The sequence below is a fragment of the Lygodium microphyllum genome, chromosome 4, assembly GCF_053477565.2.
Source record: "Lygodium microphyllum isolate KBCC chromosome 4, Lygodium_microphyllum_v1.1.10, whole genome shotgun sequence".
Taxonomy (NCBI): domain Eukaryota; kingdom Viridiplantae; phylum Streptophyta; class Polypodiopsida; order Schizaeales; family Lygodiaceae; genus Lygodium; species Lygodium microphyllum.
Window position 1 is genome coordinate 174,090,525 of NC_141138.1, and position 26,383 is coordinate 174,116,907.

Consider the following 26,383-nt stretch of genomic DNA (forward strand, 5'->3'; position numbering starts at 1 on the left):
GTAATATTGCAAGTGACGTTGGACGGATGTTCAATGGAGTGACGAGTCTAGCATAGCAGTTGGCCAGTAGGATGCAAGGCCAAGCCTCAAGGAATGGGTAATGGGAAGGCGTAGCCATAAGATGCAAAAAGACTGAAGTCGAAACTCAAGACTTACATCATTATCATGATTATGAGAGTTTTAACTTTTAGGCTTTTAGCCATTTTCCATTTGAATTTTGGAAATTGGCACTCTTTCTATCTCTCTCTCTCAAGTCTCTCTCCAATTTGCTGACAGCAGTCACATCTCCTGAGTCAGCTTAAATTTTAATTAAGTCTAAAACGTTTAAACTTTAAAGTTTAAACTTGACAATTGAAAAGGTTAATGATAATTAATTCAAAATTAGAATTTAAATATTAATATGTACATTCTATTATTGAAAACCCTTTTTCATTTATATTTAGAAAGATCTTGTCCTTCTACTTTAATCACGAGAAGGAGATTCTCCTTCTATGAGAAAGGTAAGCCTGCCTAAATCCTTTTCAGTTGCATTTTTCATGAGTAGACAATTCCTCCTCACATTGAATTCAACGAGTTTTCTTCTAAAATGAGCCGGCTATAGGATGAAGCGAACCCGCCTTTTCCCTAACACTGTTCTCAATTACATAGGTCAATTGAGCCATTGCCTTGCGCACCCTGCTCTCCATAATAGGGGGAGAAAATCCAACTCTTCAAATAAGTAGCTACCCAGATTTTCTCGATACTAGAAGATTCATAAACATATCCCATACTAGAAGAGGGAGAGGGATCAAATGATAGCCTTTTCTAAAATGTAGCTAATGGAGAATCTAAAGGTAGAGAGAGAGAGAGAGAGAGAGAGAGAGAGAGAGAGAGAGAGAGAGAGAGAGAGAGAGAGAGAGAGAGAGAGAGAGAGAGAGATGATCATGTCCTAAATGGATCAAACAGATAAGAGATACACTCCATTGGCACCATGGAACAATTTGTAGCCAAGGAAGACCGATAGGGGAAACCAAAGATAGCAAATACCAATGCCTTGGAAGATGCTACATGGTTTCACCACAAGAATGGTGAATGGCACATGCTAATCACCAAACGGATCACAAAAATGGATGATAGCACATGGTATTCAGAAAGCACAGTCATGCTTGATTCCTCTTTTAGCCATGTGTGCTCTTTAAAGATATATGGACAAAAGGAATAATTCAATAGGCATTGTCAAGACATTCTCACAAGATTCAAGTACAGAATAGAAATAGTACACACAATTGCATGATATACCTATTCAAGTAGCTACCAATATTACTGAAAATGCCACAATATTTAGAGGGTATAACTCCCTAGTACCCATAACTTTAGCGGTGATAAACTATCGATACATTGCCATAATAGAAACACTACTTGAAAAACAAATCAACTACAATGAAACATTTCCTTTTAGAAAATTTCTTCCATCATGTAACTTATTACATAAAAAACCTCTTCTATTTAGTAGGCTGTAACAATTATTGAGTAACTAGAGACCCCTTATTATAGAGAGCATAAGATAACTAGAATCCATCTTAGTAGTTAGTAAACAATAGGTTATATAGCAGCAAAAAAGATATGTCTTAACAATTAATGTTGGATTTTGTATGAGTAGAACTTGCTAGTGCTTCTTTGAATAACATGTCAAAGAGTAGTGCTCCATGGATATTTTAAGACTCAATGTGGTTTTTATTAGTATTAATTTCTTTGTATCCCATGGGTAAAACCCAATATCTCATAGTAACTAGTTTGTGTATAGCAAGATATATTGAAAGGACCATTAGGTTTCATGGCCATAGACTATTCTTCTTAAAAGTTAGTTAAACTATACACTATCTCATAGTAACTAGTTTCAAGGGGGGGTAAAACACACTATTCAATCTGCAATTTTTTTCTCAATAAAGGATAACCCTTTTCTATTTAATGTCTAAGTAACCCTTTTATATGGGGTCCTTCTATGTGTAAAAAAAGTGTTAAAATTTTATTTTTAAAATCCCTTACATTGAACTCATGTGATATATACATATATTTATGACTCATCTTCCCAAGAGAATGCCTTACACAGATGACTAAGAAATATGTGCAAATAAAGGCGATGTACCAGATGATGCTTATGTAGCATCTATATGAGAAAGCAGAGACCTACCTATATCATTTCAATGTTATCTTGTGTTGAATAGCCAATATACTAATCGTAGTAATGTGAACCATGTGTTTTGACAACCAACTAGTGGAGAATGCCTTACATCGTACTAAGGCATGGGTAAGACATGCGAGGTGTCCTATATATAGAGTGTGCACCTCATTACCATTGGCTGCATAGACATATTTTTAACAAAGGTCTATTGCATGTATCACAATATAGACGTGAGGATAGCGTTTATAAAATTTGATGTTGTGGGAGGGGGGAGGTGTCTCTCACACCATCTCATATGAGGCAATACCTCATTATGTTAAATAGTAAAATGTGGACGTGCGTGTGTGACATTGTCTTGTTATGCATAGCTGTAGCATGCACTTTTTTCTTGATGTAAGGAGTGCAACAACTTCTCTAATATGTAAAGCATTGGTGTGCATCCATGTGTGTATGTACCACTTATGGAGCACGAGCTTAATGTAATTGTAGTTATAGGTGGAGAGAGTCAAGTAGATTTTCAAATCTATGTACAATTTTTGTGTGTGCATGAATTGCATTACAAGAGAGGCTAAAGGGACTCTATACTATTATGTGCAGAGAGGAAAGGTTTGAGAGTGTTCATAACCCATCATAGATTAAGCAAGTTTGTGTGTGTGTGTGTGTTATCACAAAAAGCTCATTACCAAATATATTTAACTAGACTGTTGCTTTTCACATTTGAAAACAAGTATAAACAATGTGGACTGCACTATATTTATTGCAAATTATTCAAGGAATCACATTTTGATGATAGCATAAAGAATAGCATTTTGATGATGGTATAAAGGATAAAGATTGATATGAAATACATATAAGTAGCAATGAACCAACATCCACAATAGGAGGATACAATGGAATTATGTGCCAAGATAGAGACAATTGTGAATTGATAGTGAGATAAGTTTACGATTTTCAAAACATAGTACAAATCACATGGGGAGGAAGTGATCATGATACCTGCAAGCCAATAGAAAACACTCGTTAGTAAGGACCAAGGAGTATTGATGTGTTGCAGGTGTCGGTGGACCACCTCAATTGTCATCGCCTTTACACCACGTCAAATGTACCTGATAAGAAGATTGTAAAGACATCGAATTTGCAAAAAAATAGTAGTTTCCTTTTGTCTCTAAGTGTAAAGCATGGTCTAATCACAAACAATGTTGTATAAATATGAGACTGAAATTACCATTTTATAAGGAGATTACCAAATAATGTATTTGATAGGATAGAATTATATGTGCATGATTCAAATCCTTAGTTTCCTTAAGATTTAGTATAGTGTGTGTATATAGTATATTAGTAACTTAAATCCATAGCAACCTTAAGGGATAGATGAGGATAAATGGAATTACCTCGGTCGATGTATGCACTTTGGGGTTAACATCATTTGATAGAAGTTGTGAGAGGGATTTTCTGAGTGGGGAATGGAGTGCCATAGGATAGGATGGGTGAATCGATAGGAAGAGAAGGGTATTTCAAGGTATAGGAAGGAGAATGAGGGATGCACTCAGTATGCGGTTTATATAGGCAATAGAAACATGGTTCATCAAAATCAATTTTTTTCTCAAAATCAATTATATGCTCAAAATCTATTTCATGTGAGAGGAGTGGTGGATAATGCATCCTGAGTTCGCTCATCAGTGGACGGAAATGCGAGCAACTAGTGGTCACGAATGTGCCATCACTATGTGTGGAGGGGCTATGGGCGGGAGAGAAACTAATGGCATGTGGGCCTCATCTCCTTATCCAAAATATGCCACGTAATTGCTCATGCCAATGTATGGATGGTGTGATTTAAGCCTAGATGTGAATGCAGATGTGGGGAATTAAGTGTGTAAATGTGGGGAATGCAGATGTGGGGAATTAAGTGCACATAAAGGCGCTAATGTGGTGGTGTGTGAATGAATGGAGATTCTCGCATGTACACTAGCTTTAGGTGCATAAATGTGCAAATGAAAATGGGCTAGTGTGTGTCGTGTATGCTAGCGATCGTGCATGTGGAGAATGGTGCGGTGGGTGAAGTGATAAGTGTATTAATGTTAGTGCATATGCATGAGACCTACCTATTGTGTGGATAAGATGCTTTTGTGTGTAATCTAATGTGAACTATCATGCATACCTTATAGCAAATTCATGAATCAAGGTAGTTGCTTTAGATTTCCATTAATATCTATAACATTTGTTGTATACCATTGGTCTTCTTGTTGACATTTCTCCTAAATGTTTGTGAACCCTTATACTCAAGGAAGCATACTTTGGCTTTGTATTTTTGAAAGATATCTAAGGATGCATACTCTAGCACACGATATAGATATATATAGTGCAACAAAAACATAACTATAGGTACGGTTTATTTCAAGTAGCACCATTGTTAGTATGCTTTAAATTTTCAATGTTTTTTAATATATATTCTCACTATCTTATTTATGATGTGTGTGTATGTGTGTGTGTGGCATATGCATGTATATAGGTATGTATGTATGTATTTGCATATATGTGTGCATATCTACACATGCATGTATATATATGTGTTTGTATGTTTAAAACATGTATTTTCATTCATGTGGTCTCATAACTATGTGTCTTCTCTCTCTCCCTCTCATCTTTTTTCACCTTATATAGGTGCATGCTATGTACACATGTATGTGTATATGTACATGTGTATATGCATGTGTCTATGTATGTAGGTATGTGTTATACATGGATGTATGTATTTTCATGTGTGTGTATATGCATGCTTTGTAAGTTTATATCTATTCTCTCTCATCTCCTTTATTTCCCCTCTTCTCTCGTTCATGGTTCTCTCTATCTCTCTCTCTCTCTCTCTCTCTCTCTCTCTCTCTCTCTCTCTCTCTCTCAACAAATTTTCACATCTCCCTCCTCTCCTCTCTCTCTCTATAGTGTTTTCTCACTCTCATATATTTATGTTTGTATAGATATGTGTATGTATGTGAATACATGAGTGTATGTATTTGCACATGTACATATGCACATATGTTTTGAACATGTTCGTGTAAAGAAGTAGGTATAAAGCAAATTTATATGTCATATGATGTTTCACCTAAAAGTCATGTGTAGGACCTAAATGTCAGGCACTTGTATCTGATTAGAAGTTATGTGATCATGGATGATAGATGATTTAGGATAGCGCCCTAATATGGTTATTGATGTTTGATCCTATTAGTCTATGTTTGTTTCATGAGTAATAAAGATGTTTTTTTTCAAGTTATTCAAGCAGGTATGGTTATGATGATAATAAAGTGTACAATATTTCTATGGATAATAGTTCTGTGCTGTTGAATATGATATGTGTTTTATATATGAGTACCTTTCTTGAATATTATGTGCTTATAATGGCTCTAAACCTGTTCAAGAAGTTTCTTGCAGCATTCGGGTCAATTCAAGCTTTTATTGGTTCAAGCATTTCAAGCAAGCACAAATGGCTATCTCTCACCTAGGCGACACACCTTTGATCCAACCGAGGTGTAGTGAGCTTACCTTAATGCCCAAATGAGTAGCCTTCTCCTTCAAGCAAGGCAGTAGCTCCAGGAATCCTGATGCAAGCTCAATCATCATCAAGCCTCCACCCTCCAATCTTCATCCTCCATAGCCACACACAAGACATGAGAAGAGAAGGAGAACAAAGGAAATGATCGAGAGCTTCTTCTCCAAGATCCCTCACCCTCACACATTCACTCCCTCACACCCTTACACTCCCTCTCTCAAGCACACACAAGCAAGCAAGAAGGAGAGAAGAAAAGAAGAAGAGTCCACTCTTCTTCTCCAAGATCCTTCACCCTCACACATTCACTCCCTCACACTCTTACACTCCCTCTCTTAAGCACACACAAGCAAGCAAGAAGGAGAGAAGAAAAGAAGAAGAGTCCACTTTAGCCACATACCAAGAATGAGCTTCTCATTCACTTTTGAGCTTATATACAAAACCCTTATCCCTTTGGGCACCTATCCCTTTTGCATGGCCGGCCATTGTGGCAAGGTCCCCTTTGTAAAAGTTACATGGCACAACGAACAGAATCTGAGAAAGAGATAGAGGTAGAGAGTACACAACACATAAGAGGAGTTGCCTTTGACTTAGCTTTTGAGGCCACCCTTGCACTTTTGGCCATTTCCATTCCTGCTTCTTCCTTTGTGTTCACATTTGGAGTTTTTTTGGACTTCTTTTTCTCCGTCTCGAATTGGGGTTAACATTACCCTCCCCCCTAGATGAGTGCTAGTCCCATGGCACTTGCGTGTCTGTGTTGATGAGGACTCGGTGATTTGAAGAGTGGTTGGTGAGTTGATGATGATGGGGCCTCTTGGGGATTAGTCATTGGAGAGAAGCTGATCAAAATGTTGAGGTGGTGGAGGCCCAGAAATGATTGGAGTGGATGATGAGGCCTCCGAAGTTGGTGGTTTGCTGCATGTGTTTGTACCCGACAAGAAAAGAAGCGCACTATTACCTAGGGGGAGTGTCTACCTTACCATGTGGTGCATTGTGCTTGTGCTAGTGGAACTGGGAGCTGGGTCTAAGCTTGGGTATTGTCCCACACTTGAGGACCCAATTCATGCATAAGGAAGGTGCAGTGGGTGTGGCTTAGGGAGACAGGTCTAACCATAGGTGAGTGTGACCTCCCTAGGTATGTCCTGCCCTTGATGTGCCCTAAGCGTGATGTGGGGCATCAAAATGGGCTAGGAGGTTAGGGGCAGAGCTGGCCGGCTGAAGCCTCCTCTTTGTCACTTATTGTTCTTTCACTGGATTGCTCTCGTTCATGGTGGTGGGGAGATGACTTTTCTGGTGTCTTGTCGACCCCTTCTTTTGCATCATTTTGCGTCTCTTTGGTTGACTCTTGGATCAAAGCTGTCAAAACTCCCCTATACCCAATGAATGAGGCTTTTGATGATGGTTTCTTTCTTTTGGCTCCACCTTTTGATGTGGATGATTCTCAACCTGCCAGCTTGCTTCTGAGGGCCAGTGCCTTGGCTAATTGGTCAATTGTCTTTCTCACATACCCATTCCAATCAACTTCATCCAATGAGTGGGCTCCCAAGCTCTCTAACATGGGCATGTTGATTTTTTGCATGAGTGAATTATACGTTTGGCTAGAGAACAACAATGTGTAACTCCTCCTCAATCAGAATTCGATCTAAATACGGGTGGGTCAGGACGTGCTCTTTTAGGGGTCGGTGACAAATGGTGATCAACATCCTATATGAGTTTGGAGCTACGTAAGTGGGGTCATACTTTGAGGTTTTCATTGCCCATCATTTCTCTGCATTGGTCTTGATTTGGTCACCCTTTTTGCTCCCATTGAAGTCGGAGAGCATACCATTTCCTCAAGAAAGAGGAGTCATTGTTAGCAAGCTGCTTCAACTCCTGAATTTACTAGTTGGTGTGGCAAGGATTGTGCTATTTTCTGAAGACATAATGAGGCATTGTTTTCATGTGCATTGTTTTCATAAGACATAATGAGGTAGTGTGTGAGTAGCAAGCGATGCGGCTTTGATCAGTAGACGTGTTTAGTCTCTACCGACTTATGTGTTTGAGGTTTTATGGGCTTCACAGCAACCTGAGTCATTTGTGGAATTGGGGCATTTTCTATCACATGGCTTAGTGTCGTCAAGTTTGAGGATATCATTTGAGTAGTACCCTCGACCATCTTGGCTTTAGGTACCCAAATCCACACATTACCCTCATAGTGCCCTTGCACTTACAACAATAAGGTCTTGGGGACCCATCATTACTTAACCATTCCTCGATGCCTATAGTTCCTTCTCTTCCTCCTAGGTTTTGAATACAAGTTCCTAGCCTTGTGAGGTCATGATTGTGTGCTTTTAGGTGAAGGCCCTTGATGTTTAGGCATCCATTTGAGCTGTGGTGCATGGGCCTTAACTTTTATTTTAGTAGTTTGCTAGCTTTGAGGTTTGGTGGGTCGTGACGAGTTACGACCCGCCTCCTTAGGCTTGGTGGTGGGTTGCTCCACTAGTTGCGAATTTGGCTAGACAAATGTGCTATAATTGGTAGTCAACATGATTGATATTAAAGTGAGCTCCCTAATGGATCAATGCATCAAATGCATATGCTTCCTGGGTAGTGGCAATCATGCGTAGGTAAGCGAGAGGTATGACTTCCTCTGCTTCATCTTCAATTTACGTGATAGTGGCCACTTGTACATTGATAGGGGACTCTAGCATTGGAGCCTCATGTAGTGGGGGCGTGGGCGAGTATACTTCTTTATATGTGATTGCCATTGAAAAAGCTTATGACCTCACTCTCTAGGGTTTTGAGTTCAATAGTACCGGTTCGGTTGATGATGCAAACTTTCAAGGGTCCTAGCCCTCTACACTTCATAATTCTATTTATGACCTTCAACTGAGTACAATAGTACTAAGTCACCCTATTTAAAATCTTTTTGCTTGATGTGCTTGTCAAACCAACTCTTGTGTCGTGCCTTCATGCATATCAGCGCATGGGTGGCTAGAAGTCAAGTCTCTGATGAGCGTTCTAACTCCATTAGGCCCTCCATGCATGCTTCCTTTTCATCCCATCTCTCTTGAAAAGCTATTCCCAAGCTGGGAATTAAGAACTCTATGGGTAGAATTGATCACTTGCTCCCTCCCAAAGAAACTTAGCTGTGGTCCTACCATCATTTTTCCTCATGGCTTGTGCATCTGCCCATTTTGTGAGATAATCGGTGGAAATAGAAATGTACTTGACCTACAAGTATTGTGTTGCGGGACTAATAGGCCCAATGAAGTCAATCCCCCACTTCTCGAATGATTGTCTTGCAATGATTGGACTTAACTCCATTCTGTCCTTCTGAATAGGTACCTTGGTCCATTGGTACTCTTCACAATGCTTGACAAATTGTGTTGCATCTCGAAAAAGAGTAGGCCACCACAGTTGAGATTGCACCATCTTGCGGGCGCTATCGTGTCTCCACTAAAATGTCTTCTTGCAATCCTGATGTGTGCCTCTGCAAGCACATCATGCATTTCATGCTTGCACACACATCTTCATAGCAATCTATCTTTCCCTAGCCTATAGAGTTTTCTTGCTATCAACTGATAGGGTTGTATTTTAAGGATGAGTCTCCTAAGTTAGGCTTTTTCAATGGGTCTTTCGGGTAGTCCATGTTCAAGCACTTGAACTATGTCGTCTGCCCAACATGGCATCAAGTTAGCTCTAAACAAATCTTATTCACACTGGACAGCAGATTTTCATTTAGTGATTCAACCATAATGCCATGTCTAGCAGCTTCCCCTATGGGTATGTGAGGCATATGGCCAGCCATGTAATGCTACATCCCTTTGCGTACAACCAAGTGTCGACGAGGTTGATCAAGTCGGGTAGATTCACTTCCCCAATGATATCGATCCTTGATGTGTATGATTGTTGTGTCATGTCTTCCTCTTGGTCCTACCACTTGGGTTTCTTGATTACTTGTCTAAGTCTCAAGATCTTCTCCTACTGGTGGGTTTGTTCAGCTTCTTAAGTCTGAGTGAGTTCCTTGTTATTTATAGAGAATCCTCATTTTACCATCACCCGCTATGTGTGTGTGTATGTTAGTGTGCTCTTCTCCATGCACTATACAAGATCATGCTTTTAGTTTTTCTTCAAGTGCACTTCAAGTGTAAAAAAACAATGTGGGATGCAATGCAAAATAGTAAATGTAGCTTTAGCACTCCCGTCTACATTCTCGGCGTAATAGGGCTTTGAGCTTGGTCATAGGCCACTTTGACTGGTATCTAGGGTCTGTGCTGTGTCCTTTTGCTAAGTCAAGGTCTAATTAAGGGTCTGTGGCTCAGTTTGACACACTTAGCATGGTAGACAACTAGCAAGTTGGCTAACATCATTGCTAGATCTACAATTCACTAGTTCTTTTGTTTCTTGCACGAGAAAGGTGTATTGTTCATTTGTATTACTCTCAAGGGTTTGTCAGGGTCCAGGTCAGCAATCATCAGGATCTACGGATGTCAAATCTAACAAATTCTAGATTCGGCCCAACTGGTTCAAATTGCAGGGTCAGAATGTCAATTTCGGCTTGTTCGAGTGGCCTAGGATTGAGGGTCAAGTGTCTGAGGGCCGCCCATCCGAATGCCACATGGCAAGGTGGGCCAAGTGCCCAATCATTCGATTCGGACGGGACGAATTTGGTGGTGCGAGTTGGTAGGGCTGAGTGAAGCGTTTGAATATGATTGGGCTGAATGGTCTCGACAGTCAATTTTGGGGCTTAGCCCAAAGTGTCTGTTTGAGTTTGGGACTCAGACATGCTGAGTGCGATGGCATGAGTTGGCAGGGGTGACAATTTCGGTTCGAATCAATCCATTCCTAACATCCTAGGTGGTAGCCACTTCTAAAATAGATCAATGGACAAAGATCAATGTTTGCATATACTTGACGTGCAGAAAACCTCCGGAATGAATCGATTGATTTGCTGGAAAGGTTTGGTCTCTCCAAGCTCTCTCTCTCTCTCTCTCTCTCTCTCTCTCTCTCTCTTAATGCTACTGTTGCAAATGAGCCCTCCCTTGACCTCTTGGGTTTTAAACCCTTGCCCACCTCTCCAATCACTCCCCTTGCAACATTAACACATCTAAGCACTCTTCTTCTCCATTTTTTCTCTTTTTGTGCCCTATTTGAGCCTCTTTTACAACAACGACACTAAAGCTTTTCGTTTCGACTTCTCAATCCTATCTTACTCTAAATGCAACAAAAATCAAAATCCAAATACTGAAATGATTTCTCCTACTTTCCTAATCATTAAAAAATCAAAATACTTACTTATTGTGAAGATCTCTCTCTCTCTCTCTCTCATGTGCATGAGACTTGCATTTTACTAAGAGGTATGTGTATTTGAAAGGTCGACAATTTGAAGTGATAGATTCGATATTGAAACAAAGTGTTTACATACTACATTAAATAAGCTTCCACAAAGCACTTTACAAACCATAAGCAAATAGAATACTCCGTTGGAGTGAAAAAAAATAGAACTTATTTGTTGGAATTGAAAAATAAAACTCCATTTGAATTCACAAGCAAATAAATTTTAAAACATTCTAATAACAACAACTAAAGTGACAATTTACTCAACTTACATTTGAAATTTCTTTCTACATTCAAAATTTGTATGCTTAAGGTAGTAAAGTTGTGTAGAAAGAGAGTGAGATATAAAATTGTTGTGTATGCCCTTATTTGTGGAAGATTTCTTAATGTTGTAATTATGTGTGTGTGTGTGTGTGTGTGCGCGCGCGCGTGTGTGCACGTGCAACACACATGTATAATGCACGTTGTGGAGGGGCATTGTATTTGATCTCGAGGGGGGGGGGGGGGCGCTAATGTGGTTGGGGAAGGGGTCGAGGCTAGATGAAGAGGATGGGAGGACACGTCATGTGACATTGGGGGCACACTGACATTGGGGGGGGGGGGGGGGACTTTATGGAACATGTAGTGTACTATGTGAGTTCAAAAGAAATAATATTTTTATTATGTTGACTTACAATTTAAAAAAAACAAAATGGATTTATAAATGCACCGTATGTAAAATCCACATTAGGGGTTTTTTAATTCCAAAATCTCTAGAAGCACACTATGGTGGTGGTCCAAGGGGCTCTTAGGGGATCTATGAAGGGGGGTGTGGAATGGGGATGGGAATGGGGATGAGTGGGGGCATGGAGACTCTAAATATTGAACCTAGGATCATATGATTCTTCAAAAACATGCTTTTCTCACTCTTAGAGGCAAATTCTTTGAAATCAAGTCTATGTCTCTACGAGGGGATAGAATTTGTTGTTAGATTATAATTTCATGTGTGTACACCACATGAATTATATAAGGCATATTGCACCCTATGGAATAGTTTTTTATGCCTACATATTCCAAGGATGTCCATCGTTATTGTACATACTGAACCTAAACCTCGGGACTTCATGCCTTGGACGCCGGTCCCCAACAAGAAACGAAAAACCCCTTTAACAAGTACAGAAACATGTATAGTATAAAAACCACAGTACTCATAAAGGAGGGATATCACCTGGATAGGGCCGTAAGAAGCTTCCACGCAACAAAAGGCTCCTTACAAGCTCTTCTTCGAACCTGTCTAGCACAGAACAAAAACCATTAACCGCACCTACACTAAACAGACAATTGGCCCTCTTGGCCTTATAAGATCTGGACGTAATCTCCAAAGTAGCTAGCCTTCCTAGCTTAAAACTAGATAGGTCATTTTAGTCCACGTAATATTGATGTCCTTGGCATATACATCACACCCTATCAGACTACCCAGGGTACCAAGGATAGCATATCATAGGTCGACTAGCCCCATGCTACTCACGCAAGTTAGCTAAAAGCTTGATCTTGTATTTTTTTCCTTTTTTTTATCTTAGGGTTTTCTTCCTATAGAGCTACAAGTCCAAGCCTTTTCACAAATAACTCATCAATAAGGCCGATCCCTTCTTGGGCACTATGAGCTAAATGAACGGCCTCAGTGGGCTCGCATGTCCTACATTTATTGTAATCCGAATAAACCGGTCGTTCAAGTGGCTGGCTAGCCCCTTTGGGAGAAATAATCATAGCTTTGTACTCATTCTAACCTCCTCTATTTGGGTTTTCACATAAATCAGTGCTGCGACCCAAACTAGGTAGAGCTTCAAGCCTAGGCATATCACATGGGTGTATCCCAAGGCAGTGTATATTGTCAGATGTATATCCAGTCTTATTCTCTTGCGGGTTCAACAGAATATATCCAGATGGGATCCTTGGCTATGCATCCGATATTCCTGCCAAACTTTTGGAGATTCTGGGTCTCCAAACCCATCTCACATTTCCCTTAATATTCTTGCACTCCCTCAATTTGCTGCACTGGTCTAACGAACTCAATGCAAACTTATCCCTATGGCCAAATGGCCTCACATCCTTATGACCTTTGTGAAGCACAGGTGGACTTTTAGCACTTTGCATCCTCTTTACAAAAGATGTTTTTACTTGCTTACGTCCATACTGCAAATTTTCTTCCATAAGAACCATGCTTTCACTGAAGGGAACAACATCCACCCGGAAGTATGATTCCGACACCAAAGGTCTCTCAAGAGCCTTACTAGCAAAAAAATTAGAACCACACACAGAATGCTTATCAACACTCATAGGCCCATTGGTTCTATCCATGTTGCCATCTTAACTACCTCTTGTGGAAGTGTTGCAAGCCCTAATGGGACTTACATGGCTTGGCACCTGTTCACCGAGAGGCATGTTATTACTACTCATAGGATGGCCATTTTCTGCTTTGAGATTTTGGCCACCAAGGTTCCCCTCATAGGTTGCCTTGGTATCAACAAGCGAGCTGTCTTCTTACAGAAATGGTTGGAAGCTAGGATGCACTTGTACTGAGCGGGGAAAACTCCAAAAGTTTTCCCAACATCTTTGAATATGACCCTCATAATCAATGGTGTGCATTTTTGCTTCCCTTAACGACTTAGGATTCCGCAGTCCCACTTGAATTTGCATATTAATCTCTAAGCCATTCAAAAAGAGCTCACATAGCACATCATTTGGTAGTGCACTGGCTCTTCTTAGCCAAAGCCTAAGAGTACTATCAAAGGCTCTAGCATACTCTTTAACAGAAAGATAAGACTCTTGTCTAAACTGCATAAGCTGCCCTAAGACCTGAATCATAGGGAGCTTCTTTTCATACTCATCTAGAAATCTATCACAAGACTCCTCAAATGATTTGATCGACCCTCTTGGGAGGCTCCAGTACCATTTCCTTGCCTCTCCCTTTAGGGTACTTGGGAATACGAGCATCCGATGTATATCTTCAAACCCACTTGCAATGCAAGTTAGGTCATATTCTCTTAAATGAATCATTGGATCCTCATCTAGCAACCCATAAAACACTGGGAGATCCCTATAAAGAGGACATTTAGTCCTTCCTTTTGGGATCAACACCGGGTCATTAAAATCTTCATATTCACCATGATCTGAGTCCAGCCTCTTAGGATCTTTAACCTCTTCCACCCCCACCCTTTCCGGTGTAGGGGGGTTAATATCCTCATTGACATCCTTTTCTGCCAACTCATTGAGTGGTCTAGGGAGTCCTATAAGTTTCAACATGTCATTTTGATCCCCTCTTAGAGGGTCTTCCATACCTTTCCCTTTAAAAGGAAAGTCCATAACGGTTTTATATAAGAGCTTTTGGTCCTTATCTAAAGCAGATTTATCATTACCACTTCTTAAAACTTCGGAACCGTGTCTTTTAAGCAACGGTTTTCCCTTGACAGCTAGGGCTTCTAACATCCTTGTGATGCCTACTATGTCGTCATGGTGGCCCATTACACGAGATGTTTCAACCACAAGCATATTCCATCGTATACCAGCACTTTTCCATGGCATCATGGCTTTAGCATGATAACTTGTTGATGCCATAACTACCCTAGTTTTCAACATGCTTGTTTCATGCCCTCTAGGTTGATGGATGGTTAAACATGATTTCTCTTGGGTAGAGACTACACCAAGGCGAACCTCGGCCCATGCCATCGTATTAGAAGATGAGGTAACCACTAATGGGCTACTCTTTTCATCACATAAATTATCTTCTACAGAGGACTCATGCTCTACATACCTAACTAAGTCCATTAGTAAGTTTTGTACAAGGAAAGCCAAGTTTTTCCATCCTTGAACAAACCCCATTTTATGGGTAATTTAGGGTTCCTAGAAACCCTAGATTCGAAAACCGCCACTTATAGGCAACTCCCAGCAGACGCACCACTGATGGGACCTAAAATGGGCTGGCACTGGCTATGGCACTAGCTGGACCTCATGCTCATGTCACACAAACACCCTCACGGCCTCGCGGACTAGGAGCGTCAATCCAATGCTAAAGGACAAACTTGCCCTAAAGCTTAATTCATGAGTTTATAGTTCATAGTCCAACGTTTCCCTAAAACTCCTCAAAGGGAGAACCCTTATACATTGGCAATGCCACGATCACACACATATAGGAGGCACTCCACCGACTAATAGTTGGAGCTCCACTATAGCTTTCCTACATCGCAGGGATTGGCCCTTTGATGCGTTGCTAAACATATAACACAAATGAACACAAACTCCTCTCTTTTATATTTCTCGTATTTCCAAGAGATATACTATGCTTCCTCACTTCACAGTACCTTAGGAAACGGACCCTCTACCCTACGGCAAGGGATAACCTCACACTCTCAATCGTGGGTCAAACTCCTAAGAAAACAATTGCTATGCAGTCCAGGAGATTTTCCTTCGATACCATGAACCATGCATAGTGCATAATGTGAATGGTTTAGTGCACAAACAAAAGAAAATCAGCATTGTGCTTAGTGCAAAAGCATTCTTTCAATGATTTTGACTATCGCTCGTATGCGGTGTTGCATGAACCTAGCACCGAGGAGACCTCGTGCTACTAGGTTCTTAATTTTTAATTAACAACCAACCTAAATGGTATGCATAAAAACCAACAAGATTTTTCTCATTTCATTCAGCCTTTAAACACCTTTTATACACTCTACCCCCTCACCCGTTTAGGTTGTGCATTATTGATCAGTTTAGGGTTGATTTCTATGTTTTTATTGTATAAAAAGCAATAAAACTCACTAAAACATAAAGGTAGGGCTGAGCTGAGACTAAACCTCATACTTCAGACCTCCCATACATCCATAACCATGAATCTTATTTTTCCTTAATTTTCGACACTCAAAATCTATTTTTTTCTTATTTTTTTTCCATTTTCCCTATTTTTCTTGTATTTTTCACAATATTAAATGACACAAAATACAAAATGAGTTGTGGGTTGTGGCCCTTAGGTTCATTTGCAGCAAAAAACACAAATCTAGTTGGTGTGTCTTATTATATTTTCCATTTATATATCAAAAACACCCAATTTTTCCATATTTCGCGTGTTTTACGAGTTTTACACTATTAATTTCAGTCAACACTTGTGAATTTCTAATTTTTTTACCATAAACTGATCAAACTCATAGCAAACATCAACATGATGCATATTCATCCCATGGGAACAAATACTCATGAAGCAAATTGCATAAAACATCAATTTCCTTTGTAAAAATGAAATTACCGTTCTTTGCGGGTTGCGGGTTTTTATTTGCCATATCTCAGGACTGATTTCCAGCAGCCATTAATGCTCATGACAGCCCACAATCAGCAATCTTCATTCCTCTTGAACCACAGAGCAATCCGGTCTCGGTTGCACAAGCATCCGTCAACCATTCTTCTTCTTCTTCTTCACCACATGAATCTGCCCTTAAAGGAGAGAGAGGGAGGAGAGAGAAAGACTAGATTTTCATCTCTTCATTCCCACAGCCATTTCAGGGGCGAAGACAGGTGATAAGACCAGTCAAGAGAGGGAAGATAAGCCCCATGATCGGTTGTATGGGTTGCTTTCAGCCTGCATACTCCATCTCCATCATGAGAGGACGCAAAAAATGGCCATCATGTTGCTCAACGTTTTTTCTTCATCCCTCATTCTCTCTCCACGTTTTTTGCTTTATAAGGTGCATAAAATTTTAGAGAGGGGGTCTAAACTCAAAAGGCATGCCCAATTTTGGCCTCCCAAGTGTCCACCTTTTTATATCTTTACCATTTTGTGGCCATTTTCCCGTCCGGACTCCGAATTGAGCTATGAAAATTCCTGGGAGTCCGGCTTGGCATCGCACATCGGCCGATTACTCTTGTCAACCCGCAAGACAGTCTGAAAAATTATGAAAAATCAACAAGTGTCGCTCGGGCGCCTTCAAAGCACTTTGACGCTTTAAAATTGACCTAGGTCGAGCCGCTGGCTTCGACATTGAATATTTTTCCCTTGATATTCGTAATTTTTAGCTATTTTTAAGCACTTGTCGGCATCAAAATTCCGCTCTCATTGGCGACCACGGGATAGGGTGACTCAGCCCGTCGAATCCCACAGTAGATCTGCACAAAACAACCAAAGGGAGCATCAAGCTGATACAAAAAAGATAGATACTAAACACAGCACAACGCTCTGCCTACCCCCTGACAGAACCAAGGCATGACATCCACAAGGAGTAGGCCCAGCATAATCTGATAGAAGGTCCGCAGCTAGTCACTAACCGACTGCTCCAACACGGCCAAACTAAAAAGGACTATCAAAAGGGTTTGCCCTAAGTGGTGGTCTGAACTACCTACCTAACTAAGGACAACACAACTAGGAGCTCCTACGAGGCGAGGACTCCTATAGCTTGATCAAGAAGTATTTTTTTTTAGCACATTTCTTCTTCTTTTAGGGTTTTATTTTCCCCATACTCGGGTATGTAAAAAGGAGGGAGCTGAGCGTAGTGACCCAACGAGAACAGGGAATCGACCTCAGGTCCTGTCTCAGTACCCAAGAACCTACCAAGCCCTCGCTAGGCGACACGTAATCCTTTTTTGACGCTCACTATTATTTTCGCTCTAACCTTCCTCAGTTTTTTCTTTTTTAGCAAGATGCCACCCCTAGGAGGACAAGGCATCGACACTGGGTCTGACTCATCCCCAGGAACCTACCGGGCCTTCGCTAGGCAATGATCAACTGCTTATAAATTTCAATTTCTTTCTTTTCTTCTTCTGATAGGGGTTAGAACCCCTTTTTACACACCTTTGTATAGATATATTTGTTAGATATGATCAATGCCCCACCCTCATTATTTACTACCAATGATCCATGGTGCTCAAAGTTGTAAGGCCCCCATTATGAGGAGAAGCCAAGTGTGAGCCCGGACATTGGTGGAGTCCTGACTTGTATATCAGATGAGGTCTATGTGACCGGATGGCAAAAAGGTGACCATTGTGGGTCTAATCTTTGGGTTAGACAGAGTGGTTAAGCTGGTAGCAACTCGAGGCACATTGCATTGAGTTGCGTAGTAAGGGAGTTAAAAGGGGCCCCTATTGTAGGCTCATATGGTAGGTCGGTCAGCAGGCTGACCTAACGACCTTCGCGGGCTATAAAAGCTAAACCCCTTCGCGGCCATCATTCACTTATCTTTCACCCAGTCAGAGTTGTTGTTCCAGCTAGCCTTAAGCTCTTTGCCTATCTTCTGTCTAGATCGCCATCTAAGCTTCACTCAGTGGAAGCGCACGGGTGGACAGAGCCATCTTTGTATCAATTGTTTGGAGTTAAAGAATTTTACTGATTCTCCTCTTATCTGTTGTGTACTCTCTATCTCTTTCTCAGATTCTGTTCGCTGCGCCGTGTAATATTTTACAATATTTATTTGTCTTTAGGATATTCAAGGTTTCTTTTCCTTTAGCATCTTTATTTTGTCTTCTGCAGGCTTCTCTAACGGCCTCACAACTAATAAGAGCTCCTAGAACGGCTGCCTAGCAGGCTAGCAGAACAGGGTCACTAGGACTCCCTACTAAAACAGGTCTTTCAATGCTTGACAATGTCTTTACAGGAGGCAACGACTACTCAGACCTCCCTCAAACATACTGAACCTAAACCTCGGGACTTCATGCCTTGGACGCCGGTCCCCAACAAGAAACGAAAAACCCCTTTAACAAGTACAGAAACATGTATAGTATAAAAACCACAGTACTCATAAAGGAGGGATATCACCTGGATAGGGCCATAAGAAGCTTCCACGCAACAAAAGGCTCCTTACAAGCTCTTCTTCGAACCTGTCTAGCACAGAACAAAAACCATTAACCGCACCTACACTAAACAGACAATTGGCCCTCTTGGCCTTATAAGATCTGGACGTAATCTCCAAAGCAGCTAGCCTTCCTAGCTTAAAACTAGATAGGTCATTTTAGTCCACGTAATATTGATGTCCTTGGCATATACATCACACCCTATCAGACTACCCAGGGTACCAAGGATAGCATATCATAGGTCGACTAGCCCCATGCTACTCACGCAAGTTAGCTAAAAGCTTGATCTTGTATTTTTTTTCCTTTTTTTTATCTTAGGGTTTTCTTCCTATAGAGCTACAAGTCCAAGCCTTTCCATAAATAACTCATCAATAAGGCCGATCCCTTCTTGGGCACTATGAGCTAAATAAACGGCCTCAGTGGGCTCGCATGTCCTACATTTATTGTAATCCGAATAGACTAGTCGTTTAAGCAGCTGAGTGGCTCCTTTGGGAGAAATAATCATAGCTTTGTACTCATTCGAACCTCCTCTATTTGGGTTTTCACATAAATCAGTGCTGCGACCCAAACTAGGTAGAGCTTTAAGCCTAGGCACATCACATGGGTGTATCCCAAGGCAATGTATATTGTCAGATGTATATCCAGTCTTATCCTCTTGGGGATTCAACAGAATATATCCAGATGGGATCCTTGGCCTTGCATCCGACATTCCTGCCATACTTTTTGAGATTTTGGGTCTCCAAACCCATCTCACATTTCCCTTAATATTCTTGTACTCCCTCAATTTGCTGCACTCGTCTAATGAACTCAATGCAAACTTATCCCTATGGCCAAATGGCCTCACATCCTTATGACCTTTGTGAAGCACAGGTGGACTTTTAGCACTTTGCATCCTCTTTACAAAAGATATTTTTACTTGCTTACGTCCATACTGCAAATTTTCTTCCATAAGAACCATGCTTTCACTGAAGGGAACAACATCCACCCGGAAGCATGATTCCGACACCAAAGGTCTCTCAAGAGCCTTACTAGCAACAAAATTAGAACCACACACAGAATGCTTATCAGCACTCATAGGCCCATTGGTTCTATCCATGTTGCCATCACAACTACCTCTCGTGGAAGTGTTGCAAGCCCTAATGGGACTTACATGGCTTGGCACCTGTTCACCGAGAGGCATGTTATTACTACTCATAGGATGGCCATTTTCTGCTTTGAGATTTTGGCCACCAAGGTTCCCCTCATAGGTTGCCTTGGTATCAACAAGCGAGCTGTCTTCTTACAGAAATGGTTGGAAGCTAGGATGCAGTTGTACTGAGTGGGGAAAACTCCAAAAGTTTTCCCAACATCTCTGAATATGACCCTCATAATCAATGGCTTGCATTTTTGCTTCCCTTAACGACTTAGGATTCCGCAGTCCCACTTGGATTTGCGTATTAATCTCTAAGCCATTCAAGAAGAGCTCACATAGCACATCATTTGGTAGTGCACTGGCTCTTCTTAGCCAAAGCCTAAGAGTACTATCAAAGGCTCTAGCATACTCTTTAACAGAAAGATAAGACTCTTGTCTAAACTGCATAAGCTGCCCTAAGACCTGAATCATAGGGAGCTTCTTTTCATACTCATCTAGAAATCTATCACAAGACTCCTCAAATGATTTGATCGACCCTCTTGGGAGGCTCCAATACCATTTCCTTGCCTCTCCCTTTAGGGTACTTGGGAATACGAGCATCCGATGTATATCGTCGAACCCACTTGCAATGCAAGTTAGGCCATATTCTCTTAAATGAATCATTGGATCCTCATCTAGCAACCCATAAAACACTGGGAGATCCCTATAAAGAGGAGGACATTTAGTCCTTCCTTTTGGGATCAACACCAGGTCATTAAAATCTTCATATTCACCATGATCTGGGTCCAGCCTCTTAGGATCTTTAACCTCTTCCACCCCCACCCTTTCCGGTGTAGGGGGGTTAATATCCTCATTGACATCCCTTTCTGCCAACTCACTGAGTGGTCTAGGGAGTCCTATAAGTTTCAACATGTCATTTTGATCCCCTCTTAGAGGGTCTTCCATACCTTTCCCTTTAAAAGGAAAGTCCATAACGGTTTAATATAAGAGCTTTTGGTCCTTATCTAAAGCAGATTTATCATTACCACTTCTTAAAACTTCGGAACCGTGCCTTTTAAGCAACGGTGTTCCCTTGACAGCTAGGGCTTCTAACATCCTTGTGATGCCTACTATGTCGTCATGGTGGCCCATTACACGGGATGTTTCAACCACAAGCATATTCCATCGTATACCAGCACTTTTCCATGGCATCATGGCTTTAGCATGATAACTTGTTGATGCCATAACTACCCTAGTTTCCAACATGCTTGTTTCATGCCCTCTAGGTTGATGGATGGTTAAACATGATTTCTCTTGGGTAGAGACCACACCAAGGCGAACCTCGGCCCATGCCATCGTATTAGAGGATGGGGTAACCACTAATGGGCTACTCTTTTCATCACATAAATTATCTTCTACAGAGGACTCATGCTCTACATAACTAACTAAGTCCATTAGTAAGTTTTGTACAGGGAAAGCCAAGTTTTTCCATCCTTGAACAAACCCCATTTTATGGGTAATTTAGGGTTCCTTGAAACCCTAGATTCGAAAACCGCCACTTATAGGCAGCTCGCGGTAGACGCACCACTGATGGGACCTAAAATGGGCCGGCACTGGCTATGGCACTAGCCGGACCTCATGCTCATGATACAGAAACACCCTCACCGCCTCGCGGACCAGGAGCGTCAATCCAATGCTAAAGGACAAACTTTCCCTAAAGCTTAATTCATGCATTTATAGTTCATAGTCCAACGTTTCCCTAAGACTCCTCAAAGGGAGAACCCTTATACATTGGCAATGCCACGATCACACATATATAGGAGGCACTCCATCGACTAATAGTCGGAGCCCCACTGCAGCTCTCCTACATCGCAGGGATTGGCCCTTTGATGCGCTGCTAAACATATAACACAAACGAACACAAACTCCTCTCTTTTATATTTCTCGTATTTCCAAGAGATATACTATGCTTCCTCACTTCACAGTCCCTTAGGAAACCGACCCTCTACCCTACGGCAAGGGAGAATCTCACGCTCTCAATCGTGGGTCAAACTCCTAAGAAAACAATTACTATGCAGTCCAGGAGATTTTCCTTCGATACCATGAACCATGCATAGTGCATAATGTGAATGGTTTAGTGCACAAACAATAGAAAATCAGCATTGTGCTTAGTGCAAAAGCATTCTTTCAATGATTTTGACTATCGCTCGTATGCGGCGTTGCATGAACCTAGCACCGAGGAGACCTCGTGCTACTAGGTTCTTAATTTTTAATTAACGACCAACCTAAATGGTATGCATAAAAACCAGCAAGCTTTTTCTCATTTCATTTAGCCTTTAAACACCTTTTATACACTCTACCCCCTCACGCATTTAGGTTGTGCATTATTTATCGGTTTAGGGTTCATTTCCATATTTTTATTGTATAAAAAGCAATAAAAACTCACTAAAACATAAATGTAGGGCTGAACTAAGGCTAAACCTCATACTTCAGACCCCCCATATATCCACAAACATGAATCTTATTTTTTCTTAATTTTTCAGACTCAAAATCTATTTTTTCGTTATTTTTTTTCCATTTTTTCTATTTTTCTTGTATTTTTCGCAATATTAAATGACTGAGAATACAAAATGAGTTGTGGGCTGTGGCCCTTAGGTTCATTTGCAGCAAAAACACAAATCTAGTTGGTGTTTCTTATTATATTTTTTATTTATATATCAAAAACACCCAATTTTTCCCTATTTCGCTTGTTTTATGAGTTTTACACTAATAATATCACTCACAACACTTGTGATTTTCTGATTTTCTGACCATAAACTGATCAAACTCATGGAAAACATCAACATGATGCATAATGATTCCATGGGAACAAATACTCATGAAGCAAATTGCATATAACATCAATTTCCTTTGTAAAAATGAAATTACCGTTCTTTGCGGGTTGCGGGTTTTTATTTGCCATATCTCGGGATTGATTTCCAGCTGCCATTAATGCTCATGACAGCCCACAATCAGCAATCTTCATTCCTCTTGAACCACGGAGCAATCCGGTCTCAGTTGGACAAGCATCCGTCAACCATTCTTCTTCTTCTTCTTCACCACATGAATCTGCCCTTAAAGGAGAGAGAGGGAGGAGAGAGAAATACTAGATTTCCATCTCTTCATTCCCACAGCCATTTCATGGGTGAAGACAGGTGATAAGACTAGCCAAGAGAGGGAAGATCAGCCCCATGATCAGTTGTATGGGTTGCTTTCAGCCTGCATATTCCATCTCCATCAGGAGAGGGCGCAAAAAACGGCCACCATGTTGCTCCACGTTTTTTCGTCATCCCTCATTCTCTCTCCACGTTTTTTGCTTCATAAGGTGCATAAAATTTTAGAGAGGGGGTCCAAACTCAAAAGGCATGCCCAATTTTGGCCTCCCAAGTGTCCACCTTTTCATATCTTGACCATTTTGTGGCCATTTCCCCGTCCGGACTCCGAATTGAGCTCTGAAAAATCCTCGGCGTCTGGCTCGGCATCCCGCATCGGCCGGTAACTCTTGTCAATCCTCATGATAGTCTGAAAAATTATGAAAAATCAACAAGTGTCGCTTGGGCGCCTTTAAAGCACTTTGACGCTTAAAATCGACCTAGGTCGAGTCGCCGCCTTCGACATTGAATATTTTTCCCTTAATATTTGTAATTTTTAGCTATTTTTAAGCACTTCTCAGCATCAAAATTTCGCTCTCACATTGAGAGAAGATAAATTGAGGATTGTATTTAATAAGTCAAGGAACTCACTCAGATAAACAACTCAAGGAACCCCCACCAATAGGAGAAGACCCAAAGACATAGACAGACTATTGACACACGGAGTAGGACCAAGCAAGCGGTGCCAAAGAGGTGGATTTGACAAACTTACTCAACCTGATCGATAGCTTAGTGGAGCATGAGAACACGATGATGGCAGCTGGTTAGTAGCTACGATGCGCATGCCCATTATGAGCACCACGACGGACAGCAGATGCCATCATCGCAGACATAGAAGAGGAGAGGAAGCTAGCGCACAAGGCACTGCAAAGCATAGTAGCGTACAACAGAGACCAGCATGCTAGGAGCCAAAGGCAAAGCACAGAAATGCACAAGGTATAGCGAGTGCTGAACCTAGCCGATAGAAACCAAACTGATCACGAGAGAGCCCTGGAAGGAGACTTAACGCTGAGTGAGATTCTCATAAAGCGACTGCTAGACAACACAGCAGCAGAGCAAAGTGCTGCAGCACTAGCGGCATCATTGCTAGTAGGATTAAGAGTAAACTAAGGCTCTAAGATCTAGTCCAAGATCCCAATTGTTACAAAGTAGCTCGACAAGTACTAGCCCCATGATAATCCATAGAGTTTTGTAGAGCAATTCGAGCAAGTCTGCGAAGCCAACGACCTCACCAGCCTGACTCAACGCTCTCAAGCATTCGGGCTCTGCTTAGGTGACAAACGTAGGACTTGGTATACGAGTTTAGATGCCGCAGAGCGAACCAACTTCAACGGCCTCAAAAATCTCTTTATCAAGAGATTTGTTGAGCCTAGATACTCTGACAATCTACTAGTGCGACTGATGAATGTCAAGTAGAAGGAGAAGGAGGACATTTGCGATTACATGACCCACATGAGGAGTCTCTTCAAGAGAATCCCTACGGGTGAATGACCAACTGAAAGAGCAGTGTCAACTGTATTCATCAGCAGAATTCAAAATGAGGAACTGTATAAAGTTGGCACGAAACTCAAGCTTGCAGTGAGACGTGCCAGCTAGGGTTTTTGAGGAAGCCATCAGAGTTGACAACCAACTGAAAGAGAGAAGCTCCAGGAGCTTAAACTCAGAAGAAACCAACTCACGGAGCTCAGAGAGAGCTTCAACCTCTAGCAAATGATTAGGCCCAACCACCTAAGATAAGGGGAAAGCCACCAAGACAAACTAGGACTTAGCTGATGTAAAGATGGAGATAGTCAAGCTGCAAGACATGTTGAGATGACCAATGCGCCTACACATCCAATGTGTGTATTGTGCCGAAAACCACTTGCTAGCCGAGTGTCAAGACCCTAGGTGAAGATCTTATGCTAGTCGTGCATTGTAGATTACCAAGAAGACTTCCGTACTCGCAACCATACGGCCAGTCCTACCTAGCGAATAGACCGTAGCCATTCTTCAGAAAAGGGGAGCCCCATTGGCCCTTCCTGCTCCTAACAACATTCAGCCGACCATTCCTAGGATAGACATAAATCCTACAGGCATACCTAGACCACCTAGTCCCTATGTGACCCATCCACCTAGACATAAACCCTACAGACATAAACCCTATATAAACCCTACAGGCATACCTAGACCACTTGGTCGCTATGTGACCCATCCACTGAGTGACGCTCTAGTCCACTATATGAAAGAGCCAAATGAGGAAGAGAGTTACGTATACCCTTACATCTCGCACAACAACGAGGGCAACACAGTCCTTATGGACTATTGACCGGTACCTCATTAGGAAGAGGATGAGGTAGAGGCCTAGGAGGACAGACGCAGGATCCAATCATCTGTTGGACTTATAGTCACCCAGGGCATCTCTCATCACACTGCCTTGAGAGGGAGCAGCTGAACAGAGACAAAGCTGACCTAAGGTGCCTTAAGTGCGGGATCACTCATCTCTTCGTCAACTGCCCAAAGCAAAAACCATCTTCGAGTTCAGCCAACGTGCAATCTGTCCCATTGGGGCTGTTTCATGTCGAGAACCTCGATGGTGAGGCCACATCTATCGCATTTCGGGTCATGACTCGTGCCCAGATGAAGCACGCCAGCATATCACTGCCAGGGCCTAGCAACCTCGATGCAGTGTCTATAGGAAAGAAGAGCCGTAGGTGGAGAAAGAAGAGGCCTGAAGCTAAGGTTGCACTGAAAACTGAGAGTGCTACTACTCTACCTGCTAGAAAGAAGGTCACTGATGCAGAGGCAAAAACTTTAGCCCCTAAGACAGCCGAAAAGGGAAGTGCTAAGGTGAGGGAATACCCACATCCAAAGCGCCAACTAGAGGCCATAGAGAAAGTGAAGGAATGGGTGAAAGAGGTCCAAGAGCACCTAAAGGATGCTGAGCCCATCCTAGATGATGAGATCGATGATCTCTCCAGCATAAGCATGCCAGTCTCACCCCCTTGACCAAAGTCGAGGGATGCGACTGCACCACAAGCAGTACCACTTGGGCCAAGTCTTGATGCTGCAGGCCCGCAAATCAGTCACGGCCATTGGCTAGGATAATCTGGATTAGGAGAGAGACGAGCAGCCAATGACCTCCTTACCATGCTAGTGACCACCCATGTGACGCTAAGTCTTGGAGACTTGCTTAAGCAGCATCCCACCCTATGGCAAGTCCTGAAACAATGGGTTGAAGGATCACGAGAGCAAGATGCTGATCTGCACGACCATGA